The 7,147-nt window shown below is 46.2% G+C and overlaps 1 long non-coding RNA gene across 1 annotated transcript in view; it reads right to left on the bottom strand.

Annotated features, from left to right (window-relative positions):
* Nucleotides 1-686: 686 nt before the first annotated feature.
* Nucleotides 687-7,147, bottom strand: part of LOC129394577 (uncharacterized) — a 37,812-nt gene continuing 31,351 nt past the window's right edge. Inside the window, exon 3 of the long non-coding RNA XR_008621866.2 lies at nucleotides 687-5,475. This is a non-coding gene — a long non-coding RNA (uncharacterized LOC129394577). The remainder of the gene's footprint in view (nucleotides 5,476-7,147) is intronic.

Below are 7,147 nucleotides of genomic sequence, written 5' to 3'. Positions count from 1 at the left end.
CTGAGCCTGGAGGAGCAGAGAGCCAGAAGCGTCAGGTCCTCCGAACTGGATATTCCCCTCCACTCAGTGCCCCCAAGCTCAGAGCTTGGAGAGAGCCACACATCGGCTGCCTGTGCTGCTGGTCCCCTGGTTCAGGAGGGTCGGGTCCGCTGTGCCCAGGAGCTGCAGCCTCAGGTGCAGCACCCCATGGCTCTGGAGATGGCACCTGTGCAAACCGTGGGTGGCCCTCCCTCTTTTCTCTCCTGCCTTCTTTTTCTTGGCCATTTGAGGGTCACTTTTCTCTCCTATTCTTTTTCTCTGGTCTTGAACCTGAGGCCTATCAATCCACTTACAGGCTTGGCTTAAGCTACCTTGGAATTTTAAAAGAAAATTGTTGCCACCTGCCCTGGATGGTCCTGATGTTGCCTTGAGATCTACAGTGCCTCAAGTGTGGGTAAGACGAAAGTGCCAGAGGCTCGTATGCCACCCGAGGCCTCACGCTGAATTTGCTTACAGTCAGTTACAAATGCTTTTTAGATCTTCAATGCTTCTGTGAAGCCTCATATTTGCTGTTCAGACAGACACTATAATGGAGATGGAATAAATGGACAGCAACTACACAGGACGGTGTGGGCAGATGGTGTTGGAGCGAGGGGTGCAGGTGGAGCCCACAGGAGAGGAAGGCTGATTGATCTTCTATGGGGAGAGCTTCATAGCACGGGGGTGGGGGCACCTGACTGGCAAGCTGTTTGGTGTGAGTTTGGGGATGCAGCTGTCAGGGAGAACATCCCTTCTTGAATGAGCAGAAGCCTTCATGAATCCGCTGAACATGCTGCAGCACTAAATTCACTGTTTGCCACATGGCCAAGCTCATCTGCTCATCACAGTGGAGCTGGTGGCCTTGGCGTTATGGGCTCCCAACCCTGGCCAATGACATACGACAGCCCTGGGCACATCTTGAACCATGAAAGGAAGGCACAGGCCAGATGCCAGATACGAGGCTGATGCTTAAATGAGTGAAAGAAAAAATCACCCATCATCCTCCCCCCACCCCACCCCCAAAAAGCCAAAACCTAATTCAGACCAACCTGAAAACTAAAAATAAGAGATGGAGAGGAGGTGGAGAAGACAGCCATCCAGGAAATTCGTTTCTGACCATAGGGACTGAAAAAGACTTGCCTCTGCCCTCAGTTGGCAGAGTGGTTTGTTGTGCAACCTGTGAGACTCTGCCCAGTACCTCTTATCTGGGCTGTCAGTTAAACTGACACGGGTGACTCTCCCCACAACGGAGCTGTAATTAGCTCAGATGCCGGGCTGGGACAGGCCTGGGATGGGGCACTTCCAGGTGCTGGTGATAGACAGGGGCCCGCTCCAGCAGTAGTTCTGTTGGCGCTGTGCTCCTTCCCCACCCAGGCTAAGGGTTTGCGCTGCTCCTCTGGAGGCCATGGGACTGGCTGTGCACCTGCAGGCCCATGGTGCAGAGCTACAGGGCACCACAAGCTGTCCACATGCCCACGTTAGAGTTTCACTCAGCCCTTGGCCTCCCAGGGAGAATCAGAGCTGAGTTAATAAGTGAAGCATTTACAGGCCACCTCATACTCTTGAAAGATAAGGAGAGCCCTCAACCTTGTGATAGATAAGCATTGTTCAAGGGCAGAAGTCTCCAGGGAAGACGTCTTGGAAAATCCATGTTTTCTATGGTCAGGGCTACCTTAGCCTCCCAGACCCTCCCAGAAGGAAGTAGAGATAGAGGGCCATGTGTCTGCTGGCCTGGTCTGCCCACTGGACATCGTGGGGCTGTGGGTGACACACTCGGGACACTTGCTGCACAGCCTGGTCCTGAGCCCTTCCCTGGACTCTGACGGCCCAGGTCTGGCTCTGCCCACAGCCCCGCTTTAGGCCGTGGCTCTTGCATACTTTGGCCTCCTGTGAACATTTAAAAGATGGTGGTGTCTGCCCTCGTGCATCTAAATAATAAAAACGTTTCCAAACCACAAGTTTTAAAATCCCACAAAGCTCTGATTTTCTCATGATGACTGGCTGCTGCTGCTGCTTCCGACTTTCCTTCTGCCCTCCTTCACCTCCTCCTCTTTTTCTTCTTCAAGTGTCGAATTCTTTCAAATGTTTGTTTTATTTCATATCCCTGCTTGCTGATGCCCTGAGCGTGGGCTTGCTCTGTTGTTTGGTAGCCCAGTGCGGGCCGTAACCTTGCTCTTAGCAAACAGCTTCCAGCTGGGAGATGTGCCCCTTGGTCACCAGGACCAAACCCAGTTACTAGTTCTGTTGATGCCAACAAGTCTTTCAATTACAGCGATGGGTACAACTGGTCTGCTTAGAATGAACTTGAGCCTGGAGCCCAGAGACCCAGGTGCCAGTCCAGGCTCTGCCTGCAACTGACCAGCCCTCTCTGGACTCAGTTTCCTCATCTGTAAAGTTACTAGAAGGCCACCGTGGTCGTTTCCAGCTTCTGCAGGCCACACCCTTGCTGTCATGGGATTCAGGCCAGATGTGGACAGCCTGAGACACCTCTGTCCTTACTGCTTCTGGCTTAGTCCTCATCCCAGAGAAGGCTGTGGGTCAAGACAGCGCCAGGAGGTTGGGCAGCCATCCACTCCCAAACCCAACCAGGGATTGGGATCAAGCGGGGGGCGGGGTACACTCAATGCCCACACCTGATGTGCTAACCACTGGGTGAATTATTTTCACTTCTGTGAACAAGGCCTCTGCTATCGCTTCACCAAGAAGCCGGCCACATCTGAAAACCACCGGTGTTGCGAGTTGTCTTATGGAAAGTGGAAACAGGCAGGATGTGGTTTGAACTGACAAAACACCAAGGCAGCCCATTCCTCAGGAGGGGCTTTAAACAATGGCAAGGAGAATGGGGGAGGAGATCATGTCTTCTGACTTGGAGCCAACTGGCCATTAAGGCTGGGCTGGCAAACGAGCCACTTAGGACCAAGATGGTAAAACAACAACAACAACAACAAAACACACGCACAACAACCGAGAAACAAAAACAAATCAACAGTAGTATTCCTCCTTTCAGTAGTAAAACTCTGCATCTATACAGCAACTCCCACACTGAAGACGCTTTCACACTCACTAGGTGCTTGCTCGTGATGACCTGCAGAGACAGGCGGAGCTGTGTTAATATTCCTGTTTTGGGGATAAGAATCCTGAAATAGGATGACGGCTGTGAAGACAGGAAGTGTCAAAGTGGTCCCAAAAGCCAGGACTCCTGAAGCCTGACCCCAATTCAGCATCTAGTTCTCCTGGCCCTGTGTAAACACAGCCCCATTCGAGAAAGGCAGCACTTCCTGTGACACCACAGCACACACCCCCGCCTTGGGTTGGGGGTGCATCCCCCCAAATGGATGCTGCATGAAGGCAGAGGGCTTGAGGGCTTTACCACATACTCCCTGTGCCTCACACCTCGCTGCCCATTGAGACACTCCACAAAGTCTGATAAATGAACAATTAATTATAAATAATGAAAACACCGAGAGGCCACTCATCTCCAAAGATTTAGGTACAGAATTTGCCCAGCTGTGATAGGATCTTATGTGGAAAAGGTTTCTGTCTTGCCTCCTAAGCCAGTTGGATGAAAAGTCTTTTCCTGGGCTTTCCTGGAAAGGAGAAACATTAATGTGAAAAGACAGGAGTGAAATGAGTTCCTGGAAATTGACAGTGGTCCATTTCTCTGAACCTTAGAATTTGCTGCGCTTGACTCCTTTACGTGCTGGAACCACTCCCGCGAGATAACAATTTCCCTGTGTTCCATCTGCAAGGACCTTCCTTGGTGTGTTGGTTGACATTTGATGGCTTTGCTGAGAGGTATTGTTTTGAAGAAGGTAACAATCCTAGCGCTCTTGTTGACTGGCTGGCTTAGCCACATTTGGGGTGGTTGTTCTTCTGAATGACTGTGGGGTAAGGGACACAGTGTCTCAGAGTCTCAGTTTCCTCATGTCTAAAATCGGGGCGATGATAAAAGTGTCCATAGCGTGGGTTAGGGTTAGGTCGTAAGGATGGAGTGACGTCATGGTGGGGCCACTGGGAACAGTGCCTGGCATAGAGCAAGCGCCCAATAAATAGCAGCTATTGTTACTCTTGCAGGGTTCTTTAAGCAGCATAATAGTCTTTAAATCATAAAATCTCAGCCTGCGTTTTTTTTCCTCATAGACATTATCCAGAGCAGCAGACCTTGTTTAATGTTTCCCTGGCTTCCTTCCCTCTGTTTTCAGTCTCTGGGGAGGAGTGGAAAGGAAGGACAATCTCATGCTGCAAACGCCACCTCTGCAAACTCCTTGGATTAATTCACAGCACTCAACTGAAATGACTTTTTATTTTTAGCACACATGAGTATTTAATATATGATAAAGGTTACACCGCGCATCAGTTGGGAAAGGAAGGACCACTCAATAAATGGAGCTGGAACAACTGGCTAATTATTTAGGAAAATGTGAGTCTATTTTTACCTTTAACCACACACCAAAAACTTTATAGATGGATCAGAAATGAATGCCATCTCAAATCCAAAATCAAATATGTGTACTTCAGAAGGAGGAACGTCCTTCTAAACATAAAAGTGATAGAAAGACATAGAGATTTGACTACATAAAATACAAGCCTATGAAAATCACAAAAATAATGAAATCAAAGAGTAAATGTCATACCAGATGAAAATATTCATAACATAGGCAAGAGCCCATTACTTCATTATTTTTCTTTTGATTAACTTGTAAGAGCTCTTTGTATATTCAGGAAATTAGCACTTTGGGTCTCGCATGTGTCATCTGCCATCTATCCACTTCTTTGTGGTATTCTCTGTCTGTCGGAAACTTGTAAGCCCTAAGAAGTTTAAATTTGTAAATCTAATAGAAATGAATTATAAGCTGACTTCATTGTATATATATCTATGTAGTCACCTTTGATGTCACCTGAGATCTGAGCTCTGCCAAGAATAACATAAACTGCACTATAGAACTGTTTGTTGTTGTTACAGTCTTAGTTGAGTGGATTACACAGAATTTTGAATCTATGTTCTCCTGCTGCCTTTAAAAAAAGAAAAGAGAGAGATCTGATAACTATTTTTGTTGGAATTTGGACAGAAAGCTGCCACTCTTAAAGCCTTATAGCTCTGTCTATTTTCAACCCGTGCCTTCATTTCTTTGCCTGAAAAATGAACCAAGTCACCAACTTTCACTGAATGTTTTCAGAGGCAGACCCCGAAAGGTTATTACATCTGTGAGTGACCGCCTCCCTGTGGACTGGAAGGCATTGAAGGTTTTGTGATGTCATTCTCCCTATCTTTCGATGTCTTCTCCATCCATGTAGGCTAGATATCAATATCCCCCGTCCCTTGATTGGTTTCCATTCTGTTCTTTCACAGCTGAGCATGGGGAATTTCCAAACGAGAACTAGAGCAGGTAGGCATGGCAGCCAACGTTCCTGATGTCATTAGTTGTCTCTAAATCTCCGTGAAGTTTTTATTAGCTTCTGGTAACCAAGAAAAAAAAAGAAACAGCAAATCATTTGTTAAAGTCATGAAGCTGAACTAAATGGATAAGGTCCTCTAATTGACCTCGAGGAAGCTCAGGGACACTGTAGATCAGTGGTTAAATGACTTGTACGTCTAGATTTAGAGAAGATGTCTGGCTCCCGAGCAAATTTGTCTGCCCATAAATTTTTTGATTAGGCTGAAGGCTTCTGCCAACATATCCAGATATTCAATTCAGTATGTCCTTCATTTGAGCTAATATCGTGACTGAAAGCACAGCAATCTGAGAGACACAGTATTTAAATTTAAAATTGTGCTCACAGCTTGTTTCTAAGAGATCAATTTATTAGTGCAGGTGGGAGATAGAAATCCTCAAGGTTGTAGCTATGATGCTATTGGAAGCGAATTAATTGGAACCATGGGCTGAAAGCAGGAGCTCTCTGACTTCACACTGCCTGCCAAGGATGCCTTATTTTAAGTACGTCAGTATTCCTTGCAGGAAAATACTGTTACATATTTATTTTTGATAGCCTAGTTCAGGCTCCACAAGACATCACTGAAATGCCCAAAGTAAATTCTTGGTGTAAATCACTGGTGTTAAAGATAAACCACGAGCTTCTCGCCACATCTCCATGACATCCAAATAAGGGTTCAGGTGCCTGTCAAAGGGGACAACAGGTCACAGAAGCTGCGTGGAACCTGGGCTTATTTACCAACTTTCCAACTCTTCACCCATTACAAGTAGAGATACATGGACAACACATTCCCTTTTAAATTGATGTATTTTTCTCTCTTTCTAAAAAGAATTCCTATTGCCGGGCATGGTGGCTCATGCTTGTAATCCTAACACTTTGGGATGCCGAGGCGGGTGGATCGCCTGAAGTCAGCAGTTCGAGACCAGACTGGTCAACATGGTGAAACTCCGTTTGTACTAAAAATACAAAAATTAGCTGGGGTGGTGGCACATGCCTGCAATCCTAACTACCCACGAGGCTGAGGCAGGAGAATCACTTGAACCCAGTAGGCGGAGGCTGCAGTGAGCCGATACTGGCACCACTGCACTCCAGCCTGGGCAAAAGAGTGAGAAAGCGAGACTCCATCAAAAAACAAAAACAAAAAACAAAACAAAACAAAAAAACTTCTATTATTTTCTATCAAGAAAAATAATCTTGTATAAGAAGTATAAAAATCTGGATTAGAAATGCTATAAAACAAACAACAACAACAACAACAAGCAAAAGACAACCAAAATAACTGAAAATTTTTGATTTTCTAGATCTTTCTTTTCCCAAGAAGGTAACCTATTTTCTTCTGAGTAGGCAGTTTCCTGCTATCAAACATAAGTCAAGAGCTCTCCCAATCAGCAAGTGTCAGAATGAAAATAAATAGGTATAACCTCTTTCATTAGAGACTTTTTTGGGAGTCTTTTCATGGGCAACTTTTGGTTTGACTTGTCACTTTACCAAGAGCTAAGATCTAGATAAGCAAGTATTCTTAGTGTTTCTCTGTCTGGGCGTTTTTTTCTAGTTCAGGAATGGCACTCTTCAGGGATCCGGCTTTGTGTACTAGCTCTGGTCTAACATTCTATCTTGTGTGGTGCTGGGCTTAACCTTTGCCACCAGGGGCATAGCCTCTTAAAACCCAAGGTCAAGCCCACCATGGATGACAAAT

The sequence above is a fragment of the Pan paniscus genome, chromosome 17, assembly GCF_029289425.2.
Source record: "Pan paniscus chromosome 17, NHGRI_mPanPan1-v2.0_pri, whole genome shotgun sequence".
Taxonomy (NCBI): Eukaryota; Metazoa; Chordata; class Mammalia; order Primates; family Hominidae; genus Pan; species Pan paniscus.
The sequence above is the reverse complement of the archived record's forward strand: the minus strand, read 5'-3'. Positions and strand labels throughout refer to the sequence as shown.